Genomic DNA, 14,539 nt, shown 5'->3' on the forward strand with positions numbered 1-14,539 from the left:
AAAAAAATAGCTTTAAAAGAATAAGTAAATGAAATATAAAGCAGTGCTATTAAACACTTCTGTAGGCCAGCCTGGGGGGCCACCCAACACTTCTGCCATAATCTTTCAGGCGTGGGGGCAAGGATGACTGAGCTCTCAAGCAGCAGTGTGTCGGCACCACATTTTCCTCTAGAATTGAATGGTGGTGTTCTCTCTGGTAGGCACAGCACTTGTTCTGGGAGTTGCCTGCGTAGAAAACTGACACCACTGCTGTTCCACAACCAGCCATAAGATGGTACACACGTGGAACCCTCCCACCACGCATTTTCATCATTAAGGGCTGTATGCTCACAGTTGCTCTCTTGAGCCTCCCGTTATTACTTTTTCCTCCTTGACAGTTGGTGCCGGGCTCAGCACCCAGTTAAATTGTGCGTCCTTTGAGACCTGAGCCTGACACCGCCCATGTGCCATTCAGAGCCCAACAGCTGTGGGCTGACTTGAAACATTCCTCTTTGGTATCTGATACAGTTCTTCAGAAATGATGGCCAGGCTCAAGTCTAAAACTCTGCCATCAGGAGACAAGGAATGAGTCAGGAGATCACGCAGCATCGTGGGCCCACACTTTTGCCTGCTGTGCTCCATGGGGATAAAGGGACCACTCATTGCTGTGGGGATGCTGGGAGCCCGTGGCTGCCCTCCCTCCTTCACTTTATTTCCTCCACCCAGGGGTGGCCGTCTCCGCAGGGACAATTGTAGCTTCCACCTTCCCCTTTCATTTCTACATCTCCTGGGTCTGCCCCCAGCCTGACCCCCACTGCCTGTGTTCACGCTGCATTTCTCATACTCATTTCGTACGTGTAGCTGGTTCTCTCTTCATTCTTCTCCACGCCCTTTCCAAGCTTTCTGACAAGTTTTGTGTGTTTGCAAGCACCTGAGGTTGAAGTAGCTTCTCAGGTGGAAAAGCACAGTGGACAGGTTTTGTCTGTGCGGTTCCAAGCATCTGCATAAAAACATTAAAAGTCAGTTCTGGTGAACACTAAAGTGCATTTAAACATTACAGAGCCAGTGGGCAGAGAGGAAAAGAAGAGACCCTCCGTCAAACCGTCTGCGTCCGAGGCTTTTTTCCTTATGTTGGTCAAACGTTAATCATATTGCAGAGGCCATTCCCTCCCTTCTGTATACACTCAGTTTAATGCCACCGGAAATTAGATGTGCCCCAAGTATACTGTTTCCGGGCTGATCCCACTTGGGGAGGTTGTGGATATTTCTAGAATTTACAATGGACTCTGCTTTCAATTAATTAGATCTCAGACAGCGAATGGTTTTGAAAACTCCTTTAGAGGTTTGTGTTACTCTAGATAAGTGCTTGTCAACTGGGACAGTCCTCCCACCCTCCCAAAATAATTATCTTGACCAAAATGTCAATAGTGAGGAGTTTGATAAACCAGAATTAGAACTTTGAATACTATAAATTATAAGCCACGTGTCCTTTGAAGCAGATTTTAGTAACAAGGATTAGGAAAAAGTGACATCTGTTAAGTTGAAACAGTATTCCTACTTCCAACAGGAAAAAAAAAATGATAAAGCTGGAGAGATTTCACTTATATGTGGAAATTAAAAAAAAAAAATCCAGGGCCGGCCGAGTGGCTCAGTTGGTTAAGAGCTCACTCAAGAGTGCGAGCTCTGAGCAACAGAGTTGCCGGTTTGATTCCCAGCCTGAGCTGAGCTGCCGCTGAGCTGCCAACAGGTGGCAGGATGGCTCAGGTAAAAAAAAAAAAAAAATCCAAATTTATAGAGAACAGATTTCTGGTTGCCAGAGATAAGAGGTTGGGAGTAGAAAAAATAGATGAAGGAGGTCAAAGGGTAGAAACTTCCAGTTATAAAATAAATAAGTCACGGGATGTGATATACAGCATGATGACTACGGTTAGCAATACTGTATTGCATATTTGAAAGTTGCTAAGAGGAGATCTTAAAAGTTCTCATCACAAGAAAGAAAGTTATAGCTATGCGAGGTGACAGATATCAACTAAACTTACTGTGGTGATCATTACGCAATGTACACAAACATTGCATCATTACGTTGGACACTTGAAACTAACATTATAATGTCAATTATACGTCCAGAAAAGTAGAAAAAGTGCTATTGAAATCTTTGGTACTGTAATTTATTATCTCCATCCAGTTTCTGGAATTCAGTATCATTTGGAAGGAAGAACCCCTACCCCCACCCCCGCCCTTCTCCCACTCCCCAACATTCCACAGGAGACATTTTCCGAGCCAGATTGCTTCTTCAATCACTGCAGACAAAAAGAGGATGACTTTCTTTGGGCTGCTGAATTCACTGTGGATTTAAATAGCCATTTTAATTTATCTTCCTACCCATTACAAAATAATTTGATCTCTTTGTCTTTAAAAAAAAAACCAGATCACATTTCAGGAACAAATTACGGCTTTATCATGTAGGTTGTACCGTGGTACTTAACATACGCCAAGTGACCAGTTATGGCACAAAAGTGGTGCCCTATCCTGGGTCTGACACAGAGCTCTGTGTTTTGCTGAAGAATGTTCTCTCTTCCACGATCCTGTAATTAGAACAGGCCACACAGCATGGTATTTAAAACCCATCCTCATTATCTCTTTTTAGGGTTGTTTCCCTACCTTATTTTTAAACTTCATTTTTTTCAGTCAAAGTTCAGGGAAATCACTTTTAAAACTAGCCGAGAAATATAATAGTTTTTTCAAAGGGCAACAGGAGGTTGAAATCTATAATGGCGATTTTATCTTCTCTACCTAGGTGATAGTAAACGTCTTTGTATAAAGGGCCAGAAGGTAAATATTTTAGGCTTTGCGTCACATAGCCATGGGTAGGAGGAAGGGGCCAGGAAAAATTCCTTGTCCAGGGATGCACTGCAAGTCACAGGCAGTCGCCGGGGTTTTATGATTAATAATTGTGCACCATGATACAATGAGGCAATCTACCACACCTCATCTTTAGAGCAGCTTGGGCCAGTCTCACGTGTGTCTTACCTTCCTGGTGTGTGTTACTGGAGAGCAGGGACTTCATGAATTCAACACACAACTTTGAGTTTTAACATAGTCCTTACATTTAATCATCATGGGTTTTTTCTTTCTTTTTTTCTTTTGGTATGTTTCTTGATACTTCCATCACTCAATTACAGAAAAATGATTGGGTTTTCCCATTATGGAATGGTTAAGAATGTTCACGTATCATTGAGATGTGTGTATAGGCTGAGAAGTTAATTTTTTAAATATGATTTGGAATTACCAAGGTATAATTAATTACATGCAATAAAATATACCCATTATAGGTGCACAGTTGAATGAGTTTTAGTACATTTATGCCATTGTGCAGACAATCCCTGTTTAAGAACAGTTCCATCATCCCCCAAAGTTCCTTTTTCCCCATTCACAGTCAGTGTCCCTCCCATTCTTAGCACCAGGCAGCTGTTCATCTATTTTCCATGTCTATGGATTTTGCCTCTTCCAAAAAATTCATGTAAATGGAACACTATAATATGTGCTCTTTTGTGTGTGGCCTCTTTCACTTAGCATAATGTTTTTGAGATTCATCCTTATTCTATCAGTGGTCTGTTTTTTATTACTAAAACGTTACTTCCATTGTATGGTTTTATTACATTTTGTCTCTGTACCATTTGAAGGACATTTGAATAATTTCTAGTATTTGGCTGTTATGGATGGTGCTGCTGTGAATATTTGCATGCAAGCCTTTTAATTTTGAGTCGGTAGATATTTATCTAGCAGTTGAATTGTTGGGACATATGGCAAGATTATGTTTTGCTTTTAAACTGCCAAACTGGTTTCCCAGGTGGAAACATCGTTGTTTTACATCCCGACCACGTTCTCCACATTGTCACCAACACTTAGTATGGTCAGTCTTTTTTATCGTAGCCGGATATCCTTAGTCGGCCAGCAGTGGGAGGAACCCCTGCGAACCTCCCTTGTGAAGAAAGGGTGGTATTACAGGATTGCTCTGAGGACCCAAGGAGGTGGAGCTTTATCTGCAAGCGCTTTTCATTCTAAAAGTGTTACTGGTGATTCCATGCAGAATTGTTTTTTAGCAGTTGAATTGAACACACATCCATCTCAGAGACTGAGATGAAAACTTGCCCAAGTTTTAATAAAACGGCATGTGATGGTCAAATGTGTTCTACCTGCTTATAAAGGCATATTTTACCCAAATTGTGAGCATTCTTCATATAGCTTGCCTCGTACATTAAATTATCAGCCTTATTTAACAATGACAGAATACATTGGTTTGCATATGGTGGGCAAATTTTTCTTTCCCACTCAAACTTGGATGGTCTGCTCAATGTCTGCTTGTGACTTCATTTTCAAATGCCTGTGGGCGGCCTCTTTTCTGGACCTGGGTGTATGTGTTCTATTCCAATGGAATGGAAGTAGGAAGTTTGGGGGCTCAGAGAAACAACCAAGAAACAATCTACATAAAATATCCATTCAGTCATTTTACTTTACAATTCTGATGCCATGAAAATCGCCAGGTTAAACTTTTCCGAAGAACCCAGGGAGTTTTGAATGGAAGCCAGCTGCTGTAGGTCTGAAGGGGTCTGGCTGTGGGCTATAGATGTGCTTTCTGGATTGGATTTCGCAAACCTTGCTTATCAGCAGCTCTTCACACTTGTTGAGAAAGACCTTTGGACTGAGGAAGTTGAACTGTGTGTGTGATCATGTAAGAATATGTCAATAAAAACCTTTATATATAGTATTTTCAAATGAAAAGGTAGAAAAAAACCACAACAAAACTCAGGTAAAATGAAGCTGTCTGCTCTGAAGCTTCCTGGTGTCCAGAGATTTATATTAATCCTGGTGACAGTGTATTTCTTCAGTAATGTTCATAATAAAGTCTTAGTTTACCGTTACTAAATAGACAGGTTCATACATGGGAAACGTGTACATGAAATCCTTTTTGATAAAAATGATGCTAGTGATGGTCAGAGCAAACAGAATGCTTTGGATTTAGGATCCTGATGGAGTCCACTGTGAATTATTATTTTATGATTTACTTCATGAGTAAAAGTTCTCATCTTTTATGACTTTGAAAATTTCCATTTGAGAGAAAGAGAGAGAGAGAATGAAAGCTTGCAAATGCTGCAGTCTCTGACCTATGGATAAAAAAAGTAGTTGAGGCCCTTGGAAATTTTTTTTCTAGAGCGTTACTAATAGTGCGGTTTGCTATGGAATATTTGAGAGGGCGGTCTTAGAGGAGGCCTGAAGTAAATGTTCTTTTTGGAAGCAGCTGTTTGCTAATAAAGAATCATGACTGACAGGCCATCAGTTCTCACTGTTTCTGGGCGTTACCAGCATCTTAGCCCCAAGTGGGAATCAGAGGTACATGACCCATTTCTGTGGAGATGGGACCTCGCTCCTGTGGGATTATGTGTGCTCTTTAAATAAGCAGATTTCAGGATTTATAGAGAAACACATGCTATTCATTTCTGATGCTCTTTTCCACCTTGAGCAGAGGATTTTAACCTTTCTTTGGAGGGATGATGGAAAGAAGGATGGGGTTAACAACCAAAATCCCCATAATAAGAAGAAGTGGGGTGCCCGTGGGGAGGGCCTTGCACAGAGGTATCATGGGGGATGTTAAGAGTCGCAGAACTCCCAAGGGTAATTATGTGAGCCAGTCGTGGGGGACAGAAGCCCGTGCCATTTCAGCCTTAGGCCTCAGCCACCTTGGTCTTCTTGGAAATGCTTGGAGAATCATACACACATATGCCTCCTGTCTCTGGTCCCTTTCCCAACAGAGACCCCGGCTCTAGTTAGCTGGGTCCCATGTGCTTTTATCGAACTTAAGGTTGACTTATTGGGGACCCTGAGTATCAGTGGTGACAGCTAACGTTTTAGGTCATGGCTGGTGTAGTTTAAACAGGGTCATCATTGGCACTGAAGGAGTGACTTTAAATCAGATTTTTATCTCTTCTTAAATTTTCCCTCCGTAAAAGTGAGAAAGGGCTCATGGTTGTGTGTGTGATAAGTAGCCACTGAAAGGGACCTCTCTTATATTTTAATTGTTAGCTGACCTATTAATGCATTTGACTGACTTATGCATTATTTTAAGGAGACAAATAGAGTTAGTGTGATGTATGGAAAAAGCATGGGACTAGGAGGCCTGGCTTGGTTACTGGCTGCGTGACATTAGGCAAGAATTTATGCTGTGAGCTTCTGTTTCCTCCTGGAGGGAATAATTCCTATCTTACCCAGGGCTAGTATGAGATACAACATCACTGAGGCTCTTAGCACATGACTGTCACAGCTCATGGGCACTCCATTACAGGAAACTACTATTTTTGCTATTGATAAACAGAGTTTAAAGTACTATAAGGTGATGAGTGTATTTCTACATTACTTACCCCTGTGAATTCTCTGTTATGAAAGCAATAGTAGCCTCTTAAACTAGCAGTTGAACATAACCAATGTATTGTAAATATTTCACCTATCATTTCAAATCAAAACAGGAATGAAACAGACCAATGAAATGAGGTTGAAAGTTCTAGAAAAAGAAGTTGTTCAATCTAAGTGCTGTTTCAAGTGATAGTTTTGGTATAATACTTCCCACTGTGTCATTTTTGTTGGAGTTGATAAAATTGTTAAACAGAGTAGAAATAACATAATGAAATATGAACACATGGGTGTATATATCATATGTCATAAAATGGTACATTAAAGGTGACTGTTTATAATTTGACCAGTGACCACCCAGTAATTTCTTCAAACTTTTATATCACTCAATCCTTGGAAACAAATGGTTTTCATGTTGTGCAATCAAAAGAAGAGGAAATTCAGCACTGAAAATCTGAATATTATAATTATCATTTCATTTGTCCAGTGGGGAAATAAAAAATGGAAATGAAATTAATGCCCCCAAAATATACCCCAGGTGAAAATAATAGAATCTAGAATTTGCTATCTTTTGGGCTACCATCCCAGACTTTGGAGTGCATTAGGTGTCTGGTGGAATCTACCAAAACTTATACCAGTAGATTGGGTTTTCTTATTTACTAAAATGTTCTCTGTCTTGGAGATTCCAGTTGGCACATGGATTTGGTACAAGCAGGAAGGCCGTGGAGTGTTCTAATGCCCTCCGTTGGACAAGTCCCAAAAAGTTCTCAGCTTGGGGCGAAGCAGTGTAGTGACCTGGTCCGACTTGTGGTTTCTGAAGCCCGACAGCCTGGGGTCACGTTCTCACTCAGTCTCGTGATGTGGGGCAAGTTGCTTTACCTGTAGGCCTCCACTTCTCCATCTGTTACATGGGACTGATGATAGTGCCTGGCTCAGTGGGTGTTTGTGAGTGAAACGAAATAACCCACACAAGTCCGTTGCCTTGTAACACAGCTGTCTTCTCAGTCCCTTCTTTGCTCTCTGTCTGGTGGGACTTTCCTTCGGTCATACTTTTCTATAGTATAGGCTGTGGATGATGCTTTCCAGTCATTCTTTGCATGTTTGAGACGAACATTCTTTTAAAAAAAAAATTTGTTTTTAAAGGAATGTAGTGGTCATAGTGATTTTGAGGGTGGTGGTTTGCCACAAAATGCAATCCAAACTCATCATTAAATCCTATTTATTTTGTTTACAGGGAACACGGGTCTGGCTGAGAGAAAATGGCCAGCATTTTCCAAGTACTGTAAATTCCTGTGCAGAGGGCGTCGTCGTCTTCCGGACAGACTATGGTCAGGTGAGAGCAAGTCCTTTTGGCTTTGTGACATGCGTGGTCTGCTTCTTGAGGCAGTCTCACACAAGGCCAAGTGTGCTCACTCCTCTTGCGCCCCCAAACCTTCAACATTTTTCTAAGTGGCAAAACAAACCCCCCAAAGGAATGTGGAATGCACACCTTGAGTGTGTGAGACGCAACACAATTCTCCCCAAGGGAGCACAGAGAGAGTTCCAGCCAGTACGGAACAGAAGAGCATTCCACCTGGCTGGTTGGTTCCCTTGGCGATTTTGTCCAGGAATCAGAAGTATAGGATGCAAGTAATTTGAGAAAAAGGTTCAGATACGTTGATATTTGCCAATTGGTTTCATTACCACTTTTACTGAAAATGCTTCAACTTTCGTTAAGTGTTGGAAACACAGGCCCACCCGTGAGAATGTAGTGCGGCAGCGTTTTGATTTCCTGTGAGAAGAAGATCCACAAAACCCTCTCACCTGAGCTTCCTTATCCACTTTGTTAACCAGCTGAAGAAGTCCCTTCTATGTGGGAATTCTGCTACTCCTGGTTTCCCGTTCTTTAGTGTAAAACACATGAAAAGCCATGTCACTAAAAAACAAATAATGTGAATTTAGAAACAGGCTCATTGATTGTACAGTTGACCCTTGAACAACATGGGTTTGAACGGCGCAGATCCACTTATACGTGGATTTTCCAACAAATATTGTAAATGTATTTTCTCTTCCTTGTGATTTTTCTTTCTTTTTTTTTTAAAGATTTTTATTGGGGACTTGGGGGATGGGGAACAGACAAGTTGCTGTCCTTTTGTTCGTCAGTCTAGTTGTGGAGGACGTTGCTTCACTGGCCCAAGTTGGCACCATCGTTGTGCTCTTCCCGGACGAGGCACATCAGTTGCTGGCTTCTGGACAGTCGCTCACAGCAGCTGCTGGTCACTCACGCTGGCTGCTGGCTACAACAGTAGCCCATGGCAACCCACTGCAGCAGGGGTTGCGCCTACGCCGTCACCGGTGACTCACGGCAGCCCAGCTCCAGGTCGAGCTGTTGTTCAGCATCTTAGCTGTAGAGGGCAGTGTCACTGGCCCTCATACGTGGGATCCGAACCGGGGCCCTCTGGTGTCCCAAGCCAGCTCTTAACCAACATGCCACTTGGCCGACCCCCTTGTGATTTTTCTTAATAGTGTTTTGTTTTAGAATTTCTAGCTCACTTTATTGTGAGAATATAGTACATAATGTATATATAACATACAACATATGTTAGTTGACTATGTTATCGGTAAGGCTTCTGGTCAACAGTAGGCCATTAGTAGTTAAGTTTTGGGGGAGTTGAAAGTTATTTCAGATTTTCAACTACACGTGTGCGGGGTAGCTGTCAGTGCCCCGACCCCTCGTTGTTCAACCATCAACTATATTTGAACAGTTTGTGAAAGCGACCTTTTATTAAGGAAACCAATTTTAATGTTACACCCTCTTTTAGAGGCACATATCAAAATTTAAGACACAAGGAAACAAAAGCATGTCGTATACCAGTATTTAAAACTCATAGTTTCTGAATCCTATTTGCAAGTTGTGTTGAGAAAGGTCAGTGTTGTGTAGTTTGAGGCAGACAGGCTACTTGGTTATCAGAACCTCTTAGCCGGGATGGTCCCCTTGGTGTGGCACCTTTCTCATTTCTTGGCTTATTAAGCAGTGATGTCACTGGGCTGGTTTTCAACTCCTCAGTTTCTTTTTCATCTGTGTCTTGAATGGCTCTTCAGTATTTATCTGGTGGTGAAGATACAGGTGTGCTTTGCAGACATAGATTTGGGGCGGGGTAGGGAGAGGGTGGCAAAGAGGTCACATGTGTAACAGCCAGGGCAGTGTGGTCACTACACTGATGCCCAGTCTGGCTTCTTTCTCATCGGGTTCTCAGGTAATGTTGAATGATCTATAAACGAAGCACTGACCAAATGACGTTGGCTGAACTTTAGGATCAGGCACTGCTTAAATGTGTACGTTCCCCTGTAGAGTTTGGTCAGCATTTTTCTGTCTTGCCTTGATTCTGCCCTTCTTACTTTCCCCATGAATTCATAGTCCCTTTCAGGCCCTGTACTTACATCTCAAGATGATATAAAAAAGGAAAACAATATGGTTTGGGTACCTGACTTGACGTAACGGTTCCTAAAAGTATTGCAAAATAGATTTGTAATGGGATTCTTTTCTTTAGTTGTTGACTTATCTTTTAATCCCAAAGATACTTTTTAAAACCTTTTTTAAAGAAGTGTGGTAAAAAAACCCCACATAACACTAAGTTTACCATCTTAACCGTTTTTAAGTATGCAGTTCAGTAGTGCTAAGTGCATTCACATTGTTGTGCAAGAGACCTCTAGAACTCTATCTTGTGATACTGAATTCTATACCCACCAAACACTAAGTCCCCATCTCTCCTCCCACCAGCCCTTGTAACCCCCTTTCCACTTTCTGTCTCTATGATTTTGACTACTCTGGATACTTCATCTGAGTGGAATCATATAGTATTTGCCCTTTTTTTTTTTATGACTGGCTTATTTCACTTAACATAGTGTCCTCGATTTTCTATTCCTATCTAACTACACTTTGCTTGGCCGAGGCTTCTAACACGGCAATTCCAGCAGCCTTTCAGTGCTACTGCTTGTGCCATGAGGACAGCAGCCTGTGTCATGTGAAGCCGTTGCCAGGGCCAGGTGTTTGGGCAGCTCTCCATTAGCCGGGGGGAGTGGAATGGGATAGTCAATAGTTCTGTTCACTCTTGACAGTATTTATGGATTGCGGGTTGAGAAAGATCTAAGCCAGAATAACCTGCACTTGAACGTGAAAACAGCTCTCAACTTGGACTTTTAATCTTCCATCGGTCAGCAAATACTTGGTCTTATGTCGTCTGCTCTGTCATTCCCAAGTATAACAAGTATAATTAGCTTAGCGATTCGTGCTGGAATTGCAGGGTTTACAGTACGAGAAAAGTGAGGTAAGATCGACAGAATTGGGCTCAGACAAGAAATGGCAGTGGCCAAAGGACTCTAGTTTCTTTCTTTCCTGACCTACTTCTGCCACTCACTTCCCAAATTCACTGTGGAGCACAGGGGCGTAGCACCAAGGATTAGGAGAAGTTCATTAACTGGTCCTGGCGCTCAGGACAGGAACGCCTGCTTTTTAACTGGGCTGGGATAGACTCTTGAGGGAATCAGGTCAAAGACGAGAACATGGGCTTGACCTGGTCAAACCTGTCTATTGAAACTTTTCAAGGCATTGGCTAATTTCAACCCAATTTGGTACATTATTAAAGAGTGTTAAGAAATTGATGTTTCAATGGGAAGAGGGGAATGGGGAGTTATGTTTAATGGGTACAGAGTTTCAGTTTGGGAAGATGAAAAAGTTCTGAAGATGGTTGGCTGTGATGGTTGCACAACAGTGTGAATGTACTTATTGCCACCGAACTGTGTGCTTAAAAATGGCTAAAATGGTAAATTTTATGTTTGTATGTCTATTTTACCCCACAGAAAAAGATATTAGTGTTTGAGATCAGATGGTCACTGGTAAAACCTGTCAAATGGGTATTTTTCTGTATCTTTAAAGACAATTTCAGTCAAACTTCTATATAGCAAAGTATGACTTCCTAGGAGCATAAAGAACTTGCAGAGCTATTGAATTACCCTTTGGTTTAGAGCAGTGCGCTCAGACTTTACTGTACTTGGACCAACTACCCTGGGGGTCCTGTTCAGATGCTGATTCTGATTGGCAGGTCTGGGGTGGGGCCTGAGGGTCTGCATTTCTCAGGAGCTCCCTGGTGTTGTTGAGGCTACTGGTTCTTGAACCAGGTTCGAGTAGGGAGGCTTTAGAAGGCATTCCTGAAAGCCCCCTTAGGGCCATGGTTACCTGCAGTGCAGACAGGGAAGTACTCTCAAACCTCCTAAGTGCCTCACCTATACTACTGTTGGGAGGAAGTGGAGATAAAGGTAAGGAGGAGGAAGGCTTGAGGTAAAGCTGGAAAACATTTCTTTGACCTTTTGAAACTCCTTTTTCGGTGCCCTCCTTTCAGACAACCATTTCACCTTGTTCTGACTGTTTCGGAGTAATCCTCAAGTGGAGTAAAAAGCAGTTTTTAAAGTTCTGTTTAGTGTTAGAGGCCAAACAGAGCCCTGAGTCACGGAAATCCAAAAATGAAGCTTCAGGGACCCTGGGAGGTGACAGTGGGATGTTTTTTTTGGGATAGCCCTAAGGGGCATGTTTTCTGATTTCATTCAGTCTCTGAGAACTTTGCACAGTCACTCAGCTGTTTGTTTTATTCTGCCAGGGAGATAGTGTTAAAGTTCATTTAAAATTCCGTTCCATGCAAAAATTTAAATTACTATAGATTGGTTCTAGGAATACTGAGGACCAAAATATTCCCCTCTGGCTCATAATTTATGTTACACTCACGGGGAAGTATTTGCAGATGGAAAAAGACATGTGCAAGTGACAGGCTAACACTCTGTTGAGAAATATGCATAGTTGTAGCCTCTGGAGGATGCAGCACATGGGCAGGTCAGCGCATGTCCTGAAATTTCAAAAGTACTTATCGTCTTAGATAACAAGTTTTGGACGGAGTTTCAGAAAAGCCAGTTTGAAAAGGTACCACATTCATGAGGGTGCAGATATGGCTAAAAGATCAACTCTTGTCTGATGCCATCTTCCAGCTTACACTCTGTCTTTTCTGGAACATTTACAAGGCACCCGGATGATCACTAGAGCATCCTTTAGCTGCACGGTAGAATTGAGTAATAAGTTCTAAATTAGATTTCTCACATTGAGAGTGAACTATTATCTTTTCTGAAAAGAGCCTAATTTGATTGCTCTGAAATAGCTTAGAGAGATATTAATTTACCTAATTGTATTTTAAAGGGTTGTTATTTAACTTACCCCAGTAAACTTAATCAAGACGATTACGGTGATTTTTGTTGGATTTTCTGTGTGCATTGTCTCTAAATGGGGTCTTCGGAACTATTTTATGACAGGGGATTTAATCACCCCAGTCTACAAATAGATGCGCTCCTCATTTTATTTGCAACAAGTATAATTAGACTTTGTTTTAAAAGTTATTTTTCTCAGTTTGTTAATCCACGAAAAGACTATTAGATTGCCTGGTCCTTTGAAGTCATCCCCCAAGAAAGACTTCCTCAGGCCACACAGGAAACACAATCCTGATTATTTAGAATCACATCTCTTATTTAAAGCTGTCTCTAACCTTTTTTTGGTTTGACCTTCTGGTTTTGACTTGTCGGAATTAATATACAATGGGCCCAATTTTGTGAAACTTGATAATGGGTTAGTGTAGTGATTTTCATTGCATTTTTTGTGATTTTCTGCCCCGGCCAGCTGCTTCTCTTTTCCTTTTTTTCTCTCCACTTTGCCCCCATTGGTTCCTTTTTGTGCGCCTTGAATGTCATGTGGATGTGGGTAGCCTTCGGACCTCTCCACACCCTCCCTCTGCATACGCCATATGTGTCCACGCCTGCGTCCAGAGGAACCCCCATGCCCCAAGCTGCTGACTGCTGGAAAATTGACAGTGGGAGAGGCCAGCTTGTCTCCCTCCCGTTTCCGAGCTCTGAATAACGCCGTGACCCACCAATCGTCAGGAACTGGACAATAGAACTCAAGTGATTACAACTTTGGGGGGAACAAGTCGGATCTGACTGCTGAAGGGAAGTGGGGGATCCTAGGTATTTTAGCTGAGTGAAAATCTTCCTCTGACAGGAAGCTAACTGCACATGGTGGCCCGAGAGCCCAGGAATTCCCATGATTTTCAGCAGCCGCGGGAGCTGCATGCCAGGCTTCACAGGCAAAGCCAGTTGTTGGCCGAGGCAGCTGCCCTGGGAGAGGTCTCACCCGCCACCTCCTACAGGAGACGGTGGGGGGTGAGTGAGCAGCAGGTGGCGCTGCTCCCAAGTGGGGTGGCCCGCAGGAGGGGATCACCTGGGGTCCGCAGAGCAGCTCACAGCCCAGGAAAGAGTCCCCAGGCTGTGAATGGTGCGGGAAGGGGGAGACACCTAAACTTAGGAAGATGGAGGAAAAGGATCATTTAATGTCGCAGAAGTGTCATTAGAGTACTTTGACTCTCAGAGCCAAACTCTGGGACCACAGGACAGAATCTTTCTAGTCAACTCTCCTGGACATTTTTTTTTAAGTATATTTTATCCCTTTCTGAACCTTTTATATCTCCTTTTGTGTGTGTGAAGGAAAGCGTTTTTATATTAATGCGTGTGTTTGGGGAAGTCTTACCCGTTTTTTTCTGAAGAGAAAAGAAGCATAAGAACATTTGTGTTTTGGCCCCTGTAGCCTCTCGAGTCTCAGATGTCCCATATATTGAATTGCAGTTGCTGCTTCCAACCAAATGAGCCTGTGGGGTCTGGTTGAACCGTATGAAATTGCCTTCTCTAGAGGATGGGAGAGCTGAGTATCAGCAGCTTCATGTGGTTCCACCTGAGAGCATGTTAATGGCCCTCTATTTTAATTTTGCGTTTTAGCTCATCCATATGTTTCTGATTTAAAGATAACAATTGGTCTTTTTTTTTCCTTTTTGCAGTCCAAGTGAGAGGCAAAGCATATCCCAAAAACAAGATACAGCCCTGGCTTTTGGCATACCACTGCCATCTTTCATTCTGTTGTTGTGTTTGTTGGTTAACAACTGTGACATTTGTATATCTTTGGGGTTTCAGTCTTTCTGCGGGGTGTCTGAAAGATTTGCTATGGGCGGCCGCTGCTGCAAATGTCCAAATCTGAATTGAAAGAAAAATGAATGAATATACAATTTATTTTTTGAACCGGAGCTTGGGTTTT

Source organism: Hipposideros armiger, unplaced genomic scaffold (assembly GCF_001890085.2).
Source record: "Hipposideros armiger isolate ML-2016 unplaced genomic scaffold, ASM189008v1 scaffold_98, whole genome shotgun sequence".
Classification (NCBI taxonomy): Eukaryota; Metazoa; Chordata; class Mammalia; order Chiroptera; family Hipposideridae; genus Hipposideros; species Hipposideros armiger.